The sequence below is a fragment of the Ammospiza nelsoni genome, chromosome 1 (assembly GCF_027579445.1).
Source record: "Ammospiza nelsoni isolate bAmmNel1 chromosome 1, bAmmNel1.pri, whole genome shotgun sequence".
Taxonomy (NCBI): domain Eukaryota; kingdom Metazoa; phylum Chordata; class Aves; order Passeriformes; family Passerellidae; genus Ammospiza; species Ammospiza nelsoni.
The window spans coordinates 118,064,110-118,082,771 of NC_080633.1; positions in this window are offsets into that span (position 1 = coordinate 118,064,110).

Genomic DNA, 18,662 nt, shown 5'->3' on the forward strand with positions numbered 1-18,662 from the left:
ATCCACTTGTTCATTTGTTACTAACCTCTCAACTTGTATGAATTCACAGCTTATAAATTAGAAGATACACAAAATAAATTTTCATTTGTGACTAATTCTTATATCCTTTATAGGTCGAAGTAAGTAATGAACATGGACTCAAGACTTCTGCTGCTGTAGCTGAAGAAACAGATTTTAGAAAAAAAGACCAACCTTGTGAATCATCTTTCAGGAAGAAACCCACCACATCTGCTCCTCACAGCATGTGGATTGTTCTTCCCACAGGCTCAGTGTCATTATCAGCGTTGTTATTTCGTAGATCCTTGTAGATGATCTGGAATTTTTAAATAATTTACTTATATGGACACTTGTAAAGTTTTTTCTTTTTTAATTTCAGTATTTTTACAATGTTTAGTGTTGAGGCATGAAAACAAAACAACTTGTGAAAACTAGGAGGAGGGTGCATCTTTCTCAAAAGTTCAGTATTTTTTGACTGAGAGGATCAAACTGTGCCTGGTCAAGACTGTGTCAGTAAACAGTAATTTTGACTCCGAAATACGCAGCAGGAGTCAAACCCTAACAGTGATCAAGAGATCATTGCAATGCTGTCTTTAGAATTCACAATGTCCACTCCTTGCATTTTTGAACTGCTGAATGCAGCAGGGATTGATGTATGATTCTTCTTCCCCAGATGTTCAAGCACTAATGTACTCACCTAATTATTACAATTCATATATGACTCCTCCTTTCCTAATCTCTTTTGCCCCATCTCGAGTAGCTGTCTCTGATTTGAAGAGAAGTAGGATGGCTGCTCAATGGATGTCCATCTCTAGGAACCCTTTCACCCAGGGCTGTTTAGATGTCTGTGATTTGCACATTTTTAAACTCCTTCCCGCCCTTCTCCCAGGAAGAAGCCAAGCATGAATGTACAGTACAAGGCACCAACTGAAGCCTTAGAAGCCTCGGGGGACTAATTTTCTCTTAATTTAAAAGTAAACAAGCAAAACTGAAAAATGCCTGTAAAAATTTGTAAAGTTATTTGTAAATACTTCTAGACAAAGAACATGTATGTAACTGTGGTATTTTGTTTTCTATTCTGTCACCACTAGCATAAAGTGATACACAAAGCTATTTTCTCTGGAGAGCTGGCAGTCTTTTTAACAGAACACTTTGCTTCTTTCATCTTAATTACAGTATAAAGTGCTGTGTGGATTTCTATGCCCCAGAGAGTCTTGTCTCTCTGCAGAGCCTGTGTGCCTCAACACTGAGCAGAAACATCAGGAGGGTTTTGAGTCTGTTTGTGGTTTTGTGCTTTTCTCACTTAAACATTTAATTGATGGGACAGCCAGGAAGGCTGGTCCTTCTGATGTGTATTTCTCTACCTCTGCATCAGAGGCTGAACAGATGCCCACAAAGTTCCTCCGTAGGTACCCTAAGAAATCTTCATCTGATCTAAACAAAATTCTGAATCTAAAGGTCCTGAATTTTCAGTCTTCTCTTCTATCATGTATTTTTCCTCCCTGAGCAGGAGGGAGCTATAAGAGAGCGGGTCTTGATTCTTTTCCTCCTAAAATCAGTGTAATTTACCAATATGAAGCTATTGGGGGTGCTAATAAATACAGTAGAAGTAGAGTCTAATATTTTCAGGTGACAAGGGTCTTGTGGTACATCCCCCTGCTTTCCAGCTGGTTAACTTAAAGACCTCACCGACTCTGGAGAAAACACAAGCTGAACTTTGGTTAACTTTCCCTGAAACTGGTTATGATGTAAGTAGTAAGACAAAGTCAACAAGAAATGGCAACTGGAGAAAAACCCTTCTTTAGTGTTCCTTGGGCTGGATATACCTCAAGTAAAAGCCTTCAGCTGAACCCAGTGCTGCCCTCAGGACCAGGTGGGAAGAACAGGAATGAATGCTACAAACCCCCATTGATGGCAGAGGCTCAACACAAATTCTGGCAGGGGTTTGGAAGTGTGTGTTTGATTTTCTGCCAAGGCGTGTCTGCTGGACCACGTTCTACAGATTTGTCTGAATGTGTCTAAAACCTGTCTTTCTGTAGGTCCTTCAGTACTATCACAAAAATTCTGCAAAGACAGAACCTGAGTTCTCTTCCATTTGAAATATCTATCACTTTTCAGCTAGGGAACAAAGCCAGTATATTCCAAATACACTTAAAATCTCAGAATCATTACCAATAGAGTGAGTGTGCCATCTGTCTCACTTAACAAACAGAACAATCCTGATTGAGAAGAATTTGTCTTCATTAGGACCAGCCAAAATGCAGACTGAAATGCCAAAGGAAATTGTCATTCTTTTCTAAACTGAGACACCCAAAATAATATCAATCAACCTGTACATGTTGGGATAAAAAAATCTTGAGAATAATAAATGCATTTGACTGTTAGTTGCTGTGTCCTGTAACATAGTAGGACATATTGATGAACATTTTTGTACGAAGCCTTGAGTAGTTCCTTTATTTTTGCAAAACATACTCTCAGTAAGGTGCTAGGTGAGTCCCAGATCAGCCAGCTATGTAGGAAATAAATGTTGACTCTCTAAATAAACTTGGATAGTTTTCTTAAGCTTAACTGAACCATGCAATTTCAGGAAATGACTAGGTTTGTACTGCAAAACAGAATTTGCTGACAATCTTAAAATCTTGGAGATTATCAGTTGCTACAAACTGTTCTGGTGGCATTAATGAGTCATACTGTTACACTTTAGGGCAGCTGAAGATCTGTCCTTCAAACTTTTAGACTTTTTTTCTTTTCCCAAGTTTCTGTTTAATTCCACTTTTTTTAGAGAATCAGATTTGCCACAGTACTTTTGCTGACAGTAAAAGTAGGGATGAGTCTGCAGAAATATGGCACTACATGTTCACTAAGGACTGAGCCAGGAAACTGAACCAGTTTCTTAAAAGAGTGGCTGATGTCTTGAGGATCTGAAAACAAAATCTGTAGCAAGAAATTAACAGATTTTTGCCTGGTGCGGTGACAGACATACCATGATTATATATTACAATTTGTGGAATTATTGGTAGGACTCTTTCATACCCATAGAGATTTTTTTACATAAAATTTGAAGGTTTTTAAAATTCAATTTTGATCTGAAGGAACTGTCTAAAATGAAAGACTTTACAGCTTGGATTGGCTGAAGGGTGTTTTTTTAGTGCTAAGGTATGATATTATAGATTATTTATATTATTATAAGATACAATATTATCTATTATAGATAATATTCTATAGAGCTCTCTCAATTAAACCCATGGGAACTGATGCCTGCTTTTGTCCAATAACTGCTTTCAGGAGTGCAGGTGACATTGTCCAGGAAAGGGCCACAAAGCTGGTGAGAGGTCTGGAGCACAAGTCTTAGAGGAGCACCTGAGGGAGCTGGGGTTGTTTAGGTGGAAGAAAAGGAGTCTCAGGGGTGATCTTATGACTCACTATAACTCCCTGAAAGTAGTCTGTAGCCAAAGGGGGTTCAGCCTCTTCTTCTAGGCAGCTAGAGGTAGGATGAGAGGACATCGTCTTAAACTGCACCAGGGGACATCAGGAACAATTTCCTTAGAGAAAGGGGGATAAGACATTGGAATGGGCTGGTCAGGGAGGTGGTGGAGTCACCATCCCTGGAAGTGTTTGAGGAAGGGCTGAATGTAGCACTCAATGCCTTGCTCTAGTTCACATGATGGTGTTTGGTCACATTTGGACTCAATGATCTCAGAGGTCTGTTCCAACCTATTTGATTCTGTGTTTAAGAAAATGGTATTTACTGTATATTATAAATTGGAATTTGAAGCTAGGGTATCTGGTTGCTGGTTAGCATGAGACAATACTAAATTTTCTTATTTAAAACCTGAGAACACATAATTAGGTCACTAAAAACCTGTAGTTCTGCACCAAATAAATCGCAGATTTAAACCCAAACAACTTCAAGTGCAGGCTTTCTTCATTCACAGCTGCCATGCAGGAGTCTTCTCCATGTTTGGATCCTGAGTTTCGTCTCTTCCTCCAGTTTTCCACAGCTCAGGCATTGCAACCCCACCATCACCTCCAATGTTGGCAGATGCAACCTTTTTCTCAACACACTGCAACGTGCTTCTCTGCACCCAGCTGCCTGCCTGTCTTTCATGTGGGGATTAGCAGGTTGAAAAGGCCAACCCAGCAATCTATCAAGGTCCTTTAACAGACTTTGACAGTGGAAAACAAAAATTGACATCCCAAACTAATTGGCTTGCCTCCTTCCAGTATCAGCCTCATCTGGTTTAATTATAACAAATTACAACCTGGCAGCTCTTTTAGACAAAAAAAAAATCAGGTTGGGAAAATGTTCCTTCCATGTTAAAGCTTCAATATCAGCAGGGTGTTTTTCACAAATCAGTTCATCTCTTGCCTGCTATTCTGGGCATTTTGACAGAAACCTTCTTAGTGCCCAAAACAGTGATGGGGTTATGTTGTCACATGCCACAATAGCACTTTGACAGCAGAGTGGCTGGGTTGTATCCTGAGGTCATGTCAGATGGGTTAGGGCTGCATAAGGTGGAGGGTGCCCTCAACAATGGTGCCCTAAAGAAGTGGCCTCTCTCCTAACTCTGCCCAGGGAGCTGACTATCCCTGCAGCTGTAACTGGGGATCAGCCTGAAAGGTTTGTTAGTTTGCAGAGGCTTCTTCAGCAAACTAATACATGTGTTATAGATGATAGGGAATTCAGATCTGTGAAAATTTGCCTATAAAGAAGATATTTTATACAAAGACTACTGCTGCAGTGTTTGCCCCGTAGAGGTTTGTCTGCATTGCATGCTGGCAGCGTGATCCCAGCAGGTCAGCTCTGATCACCCAGCATTACCAGCAGCACTCTGCTTTACTTTAAGGGGACACAAGGCTGTTCAGGACCCTAAATAATTATTTAGCAGCTAAGGTCACAAATCTAGCCTATACTGCTTGCTGTTTGACAGCTACATATAAGTTGTGCTGTTTTCCCCAGGCTGACAAACCATCTTTATTTATCTGCTGATAAATGACGATTTCTTGACATAATTTCCATTTTCTTCACAGAATTCATGGTTTGAATTATTCTCTTTGATTTTAAACAAATTAAACGTCTGGATTTAATTCCTGCTTCCACATGAGTACCTGCTCATCAGTCACACAACACAGTCCTGGATGTGACAGCTTTGTGGAATAGCTGCCCTTGCATGGTCCGTTGCCTCTCAGAACCAGCAACAGACTCTGAAGATAGTCTCAGTAAGCAGCAGCCATGCATAAATAATCCCAGGAATGCAAGAAACATTCTCATTGTTTTGTTTATTCCCCTAAGACCCAATATCCCTTCTTCAAGCTTTCTGTCCCAGTTTCCTATTTATTTCACACCACCCAAATGCAACCATGCTTTCAAAACACTCCTGTAAGTCAGTTCCAAGCAGACTTGATGAAGCTTGAATTTTAAGTTGGCTACATGTGATTCATGAGTGATCTAATTTCTCATTTTCCACAACATTGGGTACCTGCCCAATTAGTAGAGCATCATGTACAAGGAGGGGTTTCAGCATCCCCTGGCACATGATGCATTTGGAATGAGAACTCTGCTACACATGAGCAAATAGATCAGCTTCTTGTGTTGGCCCATACTATTCACAAAATGTCACTGGGATATTCTTACACTGCTGTATCTGCATGGCCAGAACCAGGGTGGCCAGCAGGTTGAGTCCCAAGTGCTGGGGAAAATGCAAGACAACAGCTTGTTTAAGCAACCTTGATCTCATATTAATAATCCACACTGCAATTTCTGGGTTTTCTTTTGGCAACACACACACACACACACACACACGCGCAGGCGCACACACATACACACACGTATATAGTTTAGTAGTCATGGTTTGGTTTCTAAAGACTTTATAATTCAAATAAATCTTTTTTTCCTGAAGTTTAGAGGAGGATGTATCTGGGCTGCTGCAGGAAGTTTTCCTCCAAGCATTGGGGGGTTTGGAGAATAACACCAGTGTAGATCGTTGCCCACCCATGGAAGCAGCCCCAGGACCCCTCCTGGTGCCACTGGCTGGCATCTCTGGAGGAGACCCAAGCTGTGACTGTCACAGCAATTCTCCTCCCTGGGCTCTGCACCCTGCAGCAGCCTCCTGAGGAATATCCTTGGGAAACCTCATGGGACACTTCTCCTGCTGTGCCCTGGGGCTGCCTTTAAGCCTTGGTCCTGGGCTGTGGTGCTCACCTGTGCTGTGCTGTGGTTGTGTCTGTGCTGGGCCAGTGGCCTCCCCTGACCCCAACAAAATACAAAAAGCTGATCTCAAGAAATGAGTCCTGATGTGCTTTTGATGATGAAATATTAAATTCATGCACTCTGATAAAGATCTTATCTAAATTAGGACTTCTCCTAAGGTAAGCTGTGTGCCTGGGGAAATACTAAACAGGTGTATATTTATCAGATATATAATATGTATCTGATTTTAAAGGCACTTCTATTAATCTGCCTAGCTAGTAAGAAATTAGGCTTGTGGCTAGTTTAATTTCATCAAACCTATTTCACATCACAATAATCTGAAAGGAAAAATCAGGCCTGGACAGGCAAGCACTAAAAAAGAGATTTGGTAAAAGAAGGAAATCAGACTCAGAAAAAGCAGCACACTAAAAACAGAACTCTGTAGTTGAAAGCAAGCAAAATAAAAAACAAAATGGGAAAAGAACAGTGATCTTTATTTTTAACACCACCCTGTAGCAGAATGTTCAAAGTTATTATTTATTAGAATGAAAAGCACCACAAAATACAAGCACACAAATATGTATCTCTGTCATTGCTTTTCTAATAGAGAAGAATTTCTAAAAGCTCAACTAATTTTATAGCCTGTCTTTCCATATTAAAACTTAATATGCCAAGAAATATGATGTGCAAAGAAATATTAAAAGGAAGGTTTGTCTGCTGTTCTGCTGAGCACGTTATGCCACCTCATGGTTACTGGCAGAAATACCACCACACTCAGTGCTGGGTCAGAAATGCAGCAGAGGAAAAAAAGTAGCACATTTGAGTTATTGGTGTATATTGCTGAAGTGTCAGAAGTCTCACTGGGATCAATCATTGCAGAGTGCAAATCAAACCTTTGAGTTATATATAAAGACCAAGTGCTGTAAAACACATCTCCTTTTAGCAGTTGAATTTGCACCTTTACTGCAAATGTACTGCTACCATCACATATGATTCAATATTGACCTGGTCCTAGCCCATAAATGCCTCCTCCTGTGGAGTTTCTGTGTTTAGCTTGTTTCAGAAGGTTGCCATTATCTGGAAGAACACACTGTTATCCATTCAGAAAGTATCTCTTTGCCTCTTTAACAACAAGACATAATGCTTAGTTACAACTGGATAACTAACATGAAATTATAGTCTTGGATGTATATAGCATACATTTAATTACTGAGTTTGGATTCTACCATGACTTTAAAGTGCTAGGATAAAAAACACCCACAACCTCAGTAGAATATGATTTTCACTTGAGTCAAGAGTTCACAGGCAAAGACCAGGTTACATTTTTCCATTAGAATAAATTATACAAAGTGGAAATGGAAGCTGAATTGATGTGACCTGGAGTGCACAGTCAGTTAGGTGATGGCCAGACTCTTAGTGACACTAAAGTTACTTTGGAGAAAATGTTTGTTAAAATCAATGGGTTAGACTCAGATAGCTCATGCATCAATAGAAATAATCTTAGTTAAGCTTGGGCATTTCTTTATACAAAATATTGAAGTTTAGCAGTCCAGTGGCCTAACATTAGCAAAGGAGCAGGAGGAGAGGAGCTGTGTCTCTCTTGCTCTAGTGAGAGGTTTGTGATAATCAAGCTCTTAATTTGGGCATCTCAGTCCAATCCAAAATCAGAGGAATGTGAAATCTAAATCCTGTGATTTTACTTCCCTGATCTTTCAATGAAGCATACTTGGCTGCAGAAAATTCAGAGTATGGCCAGCTTCTGAACATCTGAGGAAATGGAGATAAAATAAAAGCATATTTAAAGAAAAAATTATTAGTTAGGCACACACATATGGCATCATGAGAAGTGGAAGTGAGGCATGAAAAGGTTAGGTCTTCAGAGTTTTTTCTATGGCTTGGTTAACTCACAAACAAGATGACCTATCCAGGACCCATGAGAAATGACTGCATAGCTTAAAACTCCTCTTCAAGAGAGTACCACAGTGTTTTACCATGAGAGGTGATAGAGAAACCTTACCTGGATTATCTGTCAGCAAGAGATTTATAGGTTAAATTTGTGTAAAAGCACTGTTTGCATTTTTAATATTCAGATTATCTTATTAATGTAATTGAAGAAAGGCCTGCGCTCTGTTTTTTGATGCAGACTCAGAGATAATAAAATACTTTTGATTTATATGTCTAGAAAGGCTATGGATGGATTCTATCCCTCTTGTCCAGGGAATGCACTTCTTGGAGCAGTAATCTGCAGCACAAAATTACTGATACATTTAGGGATTCTCCTGATTCCCCTGTCTTGCCAGAAAGTCTGTATTCTTAAAGGATGACTTACTATGCAAATAAATTAAAATGCCAGCCTCATAAAAAAAAACCTAGTTATTTCCTGCTCATAAGCAATTGATAGTTACAGCAAAACAAAATACTTCAATTTAATAAAGTTTTTGTAGTAATAGAATTGTTTTTGTTCAGAAACATTGTAAGCATTTAAACTTACAATGGAGAAGTATCTAATCACCCTGAAACTTCTTTCTAGAGTTTGCTTAAGCAAGGAGATCATGCACAAAGCAAATGCAATACTGGAGTCAGAATTTTTGGAGAGTAAAGAAAGCCATAAATATAATATACATTATATAAATTTTAAAAGCCATAATAAAGAAATAAATAAAAAGAAAGCTATAAATATAATAGATATAAACAAAAAAAAAAAAGCTAAAACTCCCTTCTTCCCTTACTTGCTGCTTCTGGAGCTGATTTGGCCAGCCATGAATAATGTATTGCATGACAGGCTTCCTACTTTTGAGGTCTGTTCTGTTCATCCAGTGTAGCTATTATGACTCTTGATCTGCTCTGTGTGACATAATTTTGCATAACATTAGGCAGCATGTTGGAAATGGGAACTCCTTAATAAATACAATTTCTGCTTCCAAATTACATACAGATGATTTCCTGGAGCTGACTGGAATATACACTCCAAAAGTGATCTTCTGAAAGCACTCACGTATATATATATGACATATGTATGTGATATTTATATATAATGACATTTAAAACAACTGATGAAAATTTGCTTGGGCCATTGCATCAGTAATTAATGGTATGTACATCTGTCTTTGTCCTTCTGGAGAAGAATGAAGATTCAACTTCCTTGGTAGATGTGGCTACTTATTCGAACACAGCTGTTACTCTGCGTTACCAGTTAGTCCAAGCCTAACTGGAAAACCAAGAAGAAAATGCAAGCCTTTTCTCTTTGTGCTAGGAAAATGCAAGGTGTTCTACTAGCCCAGATCTGCCACAGACACTTCAGGGGAACAGCAGACACTCTGGGATTTCTCTGAAACAGCGCCGCTGCTGCTGAGTGTGACCTCAGCCTCATGGCCCTCATTGTGCTGTGGCTGTGGCACCGTGGGACTTGCACTGTCGTATCGAATCACTCGGTATCACACTCTGTGGAAGGAGAACAGTAATAGCTGTGTTGGACTTGCTCACAGAAACAGGATGTTACACAAATTTGGTTTATTTAATTTAGCAGAGCTGCTGACTACCAAGCATGGAAACCATGCCAGTAGTTCCCAGGCCACCTTCTGGATTTAATTTTCATTGACTCCAGATGATCATGTTGCTGCCAAGACAAAGGACCAAGGTTGTTCCTCAATCCAAAAGCAAACTTGTGCTGTCATCAAACTCCTTCATTTTTCCCCTTTTTCCCCAAGTCTAGTCTGGAGAGGGGGGCAGGGTGTGCCCACAGCTGTGCTTGGCAAAGATGAGGGCACAGCAACTGGTCAGGCTCTGCATCGCCCAGAGCAGGGACACAGGACAGGGCTTCAGGCACCAATCCTTGCCCACCATGGCTGTGGCATTGCCACTTTCTCCTCAGAATGGTTTTCAGTCAGGCTAGCTCTGAGTCCTGGCAAGGCTGGCACATGCCAGGGACAAGGATTTCGAAAAACACATCAGAGAAGAAGACATAAGAAAGGGAATATTCCATATTCAGAGAGCAGAGACAATTGAGAAAAAAATATGTCAGTCACAGAGAGGTGAATTCCATGGGTTGTGAGAGGAGAAAACACGAGAGAACAGAAAGGGGTATGCAGGAAACCAACAGAGAGCGTGAGATTCCTCTACTGCATTTAGGTTTCTGATGCCTATTTCTGGGCATGTTATGGGTGTGTGCAGGCTGACAGTGCCCACTTATATTAAAAATATTTGTACTTTTTTAAGTGTGAGGATTATATGCAACAGATTGTGCCATTTTCTCCACACACAACTTTAATGGGTGTTCTTTAGAGACAAATGAAGGGATTTAAGATATTAGGTGCTATACATGAGCACATATGGGGACATGGACATGGGGTTTTATTTTTCATTTTCAGCTGTATAAACTAATTAAGCATAGAAGAATTCAGGAACTAAAAATAACTTGTCATTTACAGGACTGGGTTTTACCTATGTCTCTTTTTCCCTCGGGGAAAAGAAAGAGATGTTAAAAAAAATCCAAACAAAAAGGAAAGAAAAACCGCCAAAACAAACAAACAAACAAACAAATACAGTGCTGAAACCCCAAACAAACAAAAACCACTTTAAGCCACAAAACCACCCATGGAATAGGTTAAAAGATTCAAGAAGAAACATACTAGTCTCCATTGTAGTTAAGAGTGCTTTCAAGCACTTAAAGAAGATTGAAAACACTATAAGAAAATCTGACACAGTCCTCAGGCTCCCCAGCTTTGCATCCACTTCAGTGCTTAGTCAAAAAGTGAGCACTAGTACTCTGTGTGCCTGCTGCAGTTTCACCTCATGACATCCCATTGCCCTCCCCAAAACTCCGTGCTATGTAGGTTTGCTGTTATCATTTTTGCAACATCAAACAAAACCCAGAAGAATTTATTAAATGTTTTTACAAGGCAGAGAAAAAACTTTGCCAAAAACCACACTGCAATAAAGAGGTGTAGAGGGAAAATACAGTGTAAAGTGTATAATATAGTGAAACTGAATTTAAATTTTGGAAATCCTTTGTGTAGGGCAACTTCATGGTCATTTCTCCCTGTCCAGAAATTGCACCTGCTTGGCACCACTTGGTTTAATTATTAATATTTGAGTATTAGCTTTGATCCAGCTGCAAAAAAACCCTTGATTTGTTCAGTATGAATATACAGAATATTGGTACAGTAAAATTAAGTCTGATGCTACAATGCATCTGTACCTGGGACGCAGCATGATTAATGCATGTTCTCATTTGGGTACCCTGCACAGCTATAGGAAATTGTCTTTGAAACCAGCCCTAGTGACAGAAATAAAAATCAAGACCTGGACCCAGCAAGACATTTGGATAATCTCCACAGCTATTCTTTACACCTGCCAGCTTCTGTAACTCTCACCTGCCTCTTCAGATGAGTCTAGCTCACTCTGCCCCACATATCTGCATCAGGTCCTGGCTACTCCTGCAAGGTGGGAGGGAAGCCCTGGTGCAGCTGTAGGTAAAGACAAGCCCAAGTCACACAGGGTTTGATGTGAAAATTGATTTCATTCTTCACAAATGAGAAGTTACATGCTCCATTCTCACCTTTTTCTTTATTGAAATAAAATCTTTGCTGTGTGGCACCAAGGACCTCCCCTCCCCTCCATGGGGTTGACTGATGGAGGGGGGAAGCTGAGCAGGGCACAGGCAGAGGGCCAATACCTCAGAGAAAGACATTTCTATGATGTGATGGAGCCTGGTATGGTGGAATTACATCTCACTCATCAGAGTGGTGCCTCCTCACCACCACTTTTTCCCTCAGGAGCCCTGAAGAGGCCCAGAGCATTGTTGCTACACAGCAGGCTCACTGCTGCAGAGTTAAGGAATTCTCCTGGAATTTTACTGGTGGAAGGAGATTCTACCACTGAAGGCCAAATGATAGATAACTATTCCATCCTCATCCTCGTCCACAAGGCTGGGATTTCCATCTTTCAGACACTGGCAGGCAGGCAGATGACTGAAAGCCACAGGTACATGCTCAAATCAAGAACAAGGGTCAGCTGGAAATTCCAGTGCCTGAAGTAACACAGTGTTCACCAGCTGCAGCTGCCATGTCTTGCTTCAGCTTCCATCCAGGAGCTAAGGGCCAGTTTCTTTCATGTGCTGATGTATTCCTTCTCATTTCCATGTGTTTGCTGTATCACAGCAGCTGTCCCAGCAAAGCTCAGCATGCAGAAATGTACAGCAGCTTTCAGCAGGCAGAAGGCTTTCAGCAGGAGTCAGGAGAGGGTGGCAGCTCACTGCCAGCTGTGTGGCAGGTCTGGGTGAAGCTGAGCAGCCTGGGCTTCCTCCCACACCTGTCTGCTGGCATGCTTGTGCCCAGGGAGGGTTGTGGGCTTTCCTTGCCCTTGCAAGAGGAGAAGGAGCAGTGCTAAGGCATGGCTCAGTTTACTGTAGCTATGATGGGGTGTGTGTAGCTGGGAGCCAACTGGTAAGTCCCTCCCTGGGCTGTTGTCTGACACCAACACCAGCAGACAGAGCATCCTCCTCCATCTGAAACTCCTCACAGGGTGTCATGCTGTCCTGCCCATCCTGGCACTATTACACCTTGATGTTCAACACACCATGATCCAGGTTCCAGCTGCTCTGCAGTCCTGTGGCTGAGCCAGGGCCCCATCTCCAGGTGGAAGCTTCCACAGTGAGCTGAGGAAATAACCAGGATAAGTAGCCCAAAGATGTTGGGAATGACCCAGCCCGGCTGCTGTCGCTTGGCCGGTGTCATTCATCACACCAAAGCAGTCTGCAGCTTGGCTGTAATGATCAAAATAGAGATGTAGGGGACAAAAGAGGAAAGACTGGGCCATTATCAGAAATGTCTAGAAAGCATCAGCTTTTTCTACTGGAAATTTTCATTCTCAAATTTCCATAGTTAATGGCATCAAATGAAAATACTTTACAGATGCATAATATACCAAGGCTCAGAGAATCTGAGAGCAGCAGATGGCTTATACACATCTGAGGAGCTTTTTAATAATAAACAAATAAATAAAGATTGGAGAGGAGTGTCAGTCATGCATCTTGTTAGATGCTTAATCAGGCAGCTGAAACATCCCAAATTTTAATTGCCTTTCTTTTTTAGAGCCACAGTCTAATTTCAAATTGCATGAATGAAGCTCTTTCATTTTTCTTCTCTGGTTTGAAGTCTTGGTATCTAGATGATAATTTATCAAGAAGTTCTGCAGGACACAGAGAACAAGACAAATACCAAAAATTGTGCTACACATGAAAGTATGAGATCATGTTTCATTTTAATTACTTCTCATACAATTAATCATCCATCTGTCTGCATTATATTCTTCAACATTATGGCCCTGAGTTAAAAAAAAAACTTTCACTGAAGTCATGGCAAGCTTAGCAGGAGATAAACTGTGCTAAAGAAATAAAAATTACGTGTGGCAGTGATTTAGGGGCTGCAGCAAAGTTCATAAGAAAAACGTCAGTCTAGACCTTCATTTACCATATAGGGTCAATCTGTCTTGTAACTGAAAACTGAGCAGGGCAATCAAGCTCTGTTCTAAAGACAGTTTTGGTTTGGTTTGTTTTCTTTTTTTTAACAGGATTTTTTTTCTTCCCACAGTAACCCTAGCCCTAATGACGCTGTATAAACATGCTCCCACTCCTCAACCTGGGGACAACTGATCCCAGCAGACATCTGCTTCATGTCATCCAGAAACCAAATAGGTTGGGAATTCAAAATATACACAGGTTTTGTTAGCAATAACACTGCATGGATGAGCATTCAGTTTCAGATAGTGCCCAGGAGATTTATCATGGTCACCACTATTCTCCTTGGATGTAATTTCTACATAGAAGTAATTTCATTGTATTACATAGGTATTAATTTTCTCTTATAAAGAATGAATTTTAAAAGAGCATTATTTGACACCTAATAACCTTTCTGAATGTCACTTTAAGTCCTTTTGAACAGCAAAAATACATGGCATGGTTTGGGCACGTGTCTGCACTCACTGTTGTGGCAATGCAGGATATGAGCCTCAGGCTTGCTCTTCTCTTGGGAAATCGAAACTCTCCTAATTTGTCTAAACACGAGTGAGACATGACAGAAATGTTGTGTTTTGTGAAACCCTGACTTGTCAAACATCACCTGGCACATGACTTGTATTCTTGTCCCATGCAGTTCTGTGGCCTCACTGGCACAGACAGCCAAGCCTCAGAGGGAGACTGAGTTTAGCACCAAAGTCCTAGAGTGACCATCACTATCCATGCAGAGCATTTGCAGGAATGGCTGCCAAAAGGATAGTATGTTATACAGTACCCTGGACTCAGCAGTCAAAATGTACAAGTGGGAAATTTGGGAAATCAAAAGGTGCCCAGCAAGCCCTGCTGTTCAAACAGATGTTATTGTCTGGACTGGTGTTCCCCATGCTGATGTTATGCAATTCATAACATCAGCATGGGGATGTTAAAGCATATTTAAGCTTCTCTTAAAATAAAATTAATGCATAAAGATACATGCTTCTTCTCTATGATAACTTTTCCCCACTCACTTCTTTTAAGCATAGCTTAAAAGCTACAGTATATTGTCATCTCAAGTTTCACTTTTTGTTAAAAGAGTTGGTGATTAATCCAGAGGAATTAATTTCATGCGCCTGATTCCTTGGGTGTGGAACACAAAGACAAAACAGCTGACAGATTCTGAGCAGATTTCTTAGGGAAACTTTGCAAACACAACTAAGGGAAGGCAAGGGTCTTGACAGTTAAGAATAAAAGGAAATGAAAGACATTTATGTTGAAGCATCATCTTGGGCTGCAATGGCTTGAGCTTCAGCTTCAGCTGACACAAACTGGCCAGGGAGCTACTGGGCTTGCTCAAACATCTAGGGTGCTCATGGAGCCAGCTCCCCCATTTGCAGGCATCTGAAGCAGAACAGTCAGTAATTTGGGAAGATTATGGTAGCTGTTGCTGGAAGAAGTACTAACTGCTGCCTCAACATTCTGGTACAGTAATTAAACTCCCTAAGGAGCCACAAGGTAGCACAGTCTGCAAGAACTAAGGAGCCACAAGGTAGCACAGTCTGCAAGAACTTAAGTGGGAAAACTACAGGGATGGGAACAAACTCATCCTGAGTTTGATGAGAAACCCAAGTAAAGTTTAAGAGCCTAGTGAAGTAGCTCAGTGAACAGTGAAGTAGCTTCTGTTCCTACAAAGAGGAAAATTTTGTTGTGTTCAGCTTAGTGGCATGAAGAACATAGAGAACTGTTTTGGTTTTAAGTTCAGAAACAAAATAATTACTGGTACTTTTTGTTGAAGTAGTAGACTGAGATGCTTGTTGTAAATTTTAGTGAGAAACAATCAGTACAAATACCTCAAATTAAAGCAAAGCAAATAATAGGCCACTCAGGTTTTTCTCTTTTCCTCAGGAAGCCCAAGACATGTTTAGATCTGCTATTAGATCCTGCAAATGTCCTCCCTCAGTGGTACAACAATTTAAATGCCAGCAATGAATTTAGAAGTCTACAAGAATGGAAAGAATTAACTTCATCCAGGATGAGAATGGGTTTGGCCAAAAACCTTGGAGTACTTCCATTCTGACATAGTTCCTTTGGAAAAATCTCAGAAATCATCTGTAACCTCTTCACTTTACTTTGTGTCTCCTCTATAATGCCAACAACATTATTATTAATTAAATCTAATGCTATATTAAAAATTGGTAATTAATACAATAATAATGGAGTAATTAATCAGACTAGTATGTTCCATTGTCTTTTGAAGAAGCAAGTCCTTAGGCATTATTAGTATAAGACCTGCTGAGTAAATCCTGGTCAGCTACAGTGATATGAAGTTCAAACTTCCCTTTCTGCAGTTGAATTAAGGTCATGATAACCAGTTTAAATCAGTGCCTCAAGAAGTCACACAGAGAAACTAATTTCCCAATGTGTTTCTAGTTAGAAAATTGCTGTTTTAGTCTTTCTGATCTTACTGATCTATTCTTCATGAAAATTGCAAGAGACTACACACATATAACAGCAGCTCTTAAACCTGCATACACACAGTGAAAGAGATCATCAAAGGCAGCTTGGGAGCTACACAGTCACAAGCTTCTGTGATTTAGCCCCAAAGCCCCACACAACCAATCACTCCTTCCACAGAGAGGTGGGGGGGAGAGTCAGAGGAGTAAAAGTGAGAAAATTCATAGGTTGAGATAACAACAGTAAAACATCCCTGAATTATCAACTCTGTGTTCAGCACAAATTCAAAACAATGTCCCACCCAAACTATGTGGAGAGAATTAACTCTACCCCAAAAAGTAGCCCAGTTGTTTTGATGCTCAGAAGCAGTAACTCCTAGAATTTACCCCTTTTAACCTTTTGGGTTTTCTGCTTTTCATTTACAGAAAGCTTAGTTGCAAGGGATGTTTGTTCACTACATCTCTGAAAAATCAGATAATCACAGGGTTTTTGCTTAAGTCTGGAGTGAATGCTCTGTTCAAGCGCTCCACCAAATAGTGACAGCTATTTTTAAATGGTCTAGGCTTTTTTTTTTGGATGAAATTGTCTTGGAAATTTTTTTGGTTATATAAGAACTAAAAGAGTAAGCTGGCTCTTAAAACATACTGCTTACTCTTTGAAAGAGATATAAACATAATGAGGAAGCGATGAAAGCTGGAACAGTATCCTTATCAACAGGTGGCTCAGGGCAGGATAAACTTCACTATTTGCCCTATAAATAAGCAGTGGATTAGAGAAGAGGCCTGCCCTGGGGAAAGACACAAGGCTTACAAGGAAAGGTAATAAATCACTTCACAGTATCTCTCAATCTATCTTCCACATAAGTACTCAAACCATAATAATTTGAAAAGGCACTTAGAAACCTTAGTGGACTTGAACCCTAGCCAATTCCCATAGCTCTTCTGGTAACACTATCACCAGATACATGAATGAGAACTACACAGTAGAAAAAAAAAACAAAAGAATCCACACAACCCCAGATAAAATATTATTTACTGCGATAAAAGTGACTGAAACCTTATGTACATATTCCCACCTCATAACCAAACATTCTTGATTGAGTTTTGGCATGCAGACTTCAGCCACATGATTACACACACAACTATTCCTCTTTCAGGGCTCCTGGCTCATAAGGGCAATGCAGGATTAACACATAAATAGGAAATCATTCCTTATTGTTCTTCCTCATTGTTCAAACTGTCTCCATACTTTCCTCACTGCTCCTAACAGGCCATTAATCATTAATTTATATAGAAATCTCCCCAGTACAGTCCAGCTTTCAATATTGTTTTGTTGAGCAGTATCCACAGCAATGAACATGGTGGCACTGACGCTAAAGGGGAAAAGGTTAAAAGTTAACCTAAGAATATGGTATTCAACATAGAAGTGCTTGGACAGTAATCTCTACTTTGGATTCCCTACCTTGCCAGGGAATTTTGCACAGCTTGTCAGCCCAAAAGTGGTGGGGGTTTGGGGAAGTTGTTTTGTGATTTGTTTTTCCCCACAATGAAGCCTGTGGGCCAAGCTCTTCCTCTTATTCTTCAACTCCATACTTACAGCACTTTCTCAGGAAGTTTCTTCCATTTAATTTCTTCCTTACCTGAAGGAATTCAAACTGGTCTTTCCTGCCTCCCAGGCAAAGGTTTTCTGAGATCAAGTTCTCATTTCTTCCCATTTAAACTGTCTGTCCTGTTCTGCATGAGCTAGTTTCATATTTATAGGAAATGGAACCAAGACAGATTCTACAGCTAAAGGGGAGGAACAACCACCTGGAAAGACAGATGTAATTCCAGCCACCTCCAGCTAATGCTTGAGTGGTTTAAATATTCACTGGAAACAACACTTAATCCCAGCTGAATTAACTCAATGCTCACAGGCTCTCTCATGGAGTCCTGCCAATATGCCCAGTTCTGCCAGTAAGATTCCAGTGCTATTGTCTCCTCCCTTCTTCTTCCCCCACATCCCAAACACCCCACTTCATACCATAGTACAGTAAATATCTTACTCAACTTTAGAGAGACACCACCACACCCAATTACAAAATAACAGAAAATACTGGTTCTTGGAGGCCATCTAGTGGGAAGAGTGGAATACTCCAAGGAGGAAACTATTTCAAACTTTTCTTTCTTAGAGATGATTTAATATGGTCTGCAAGACATGTGTTAGGGTTACCTTGCTGATCAGTGGATGTTCTTCCAACACAGCAACAAGCAAGTTGGTTAGGCTCATGCACCAGGCTCAATAAGCTGTGAGTATGGTCACAGGCTCTCCTTCTCTCCCCAGCATTTCTAAAAACTGTGTTAGAAGTTCTGTCTGTGCAATGAAAAACTAAATTGTACAACAGAGAGCAGAGGGGAGGGCTTCCTTAAAACAAAGTTTTAAACTCACTATTAGGTGACTCCTAGACAACTCTGGGTTTCTGCAGTTTCTGGCTGCAGAACATGATGAAGATATTGGGTATTATAAGGAATAGACAGAAATTTCTTTGCTTAC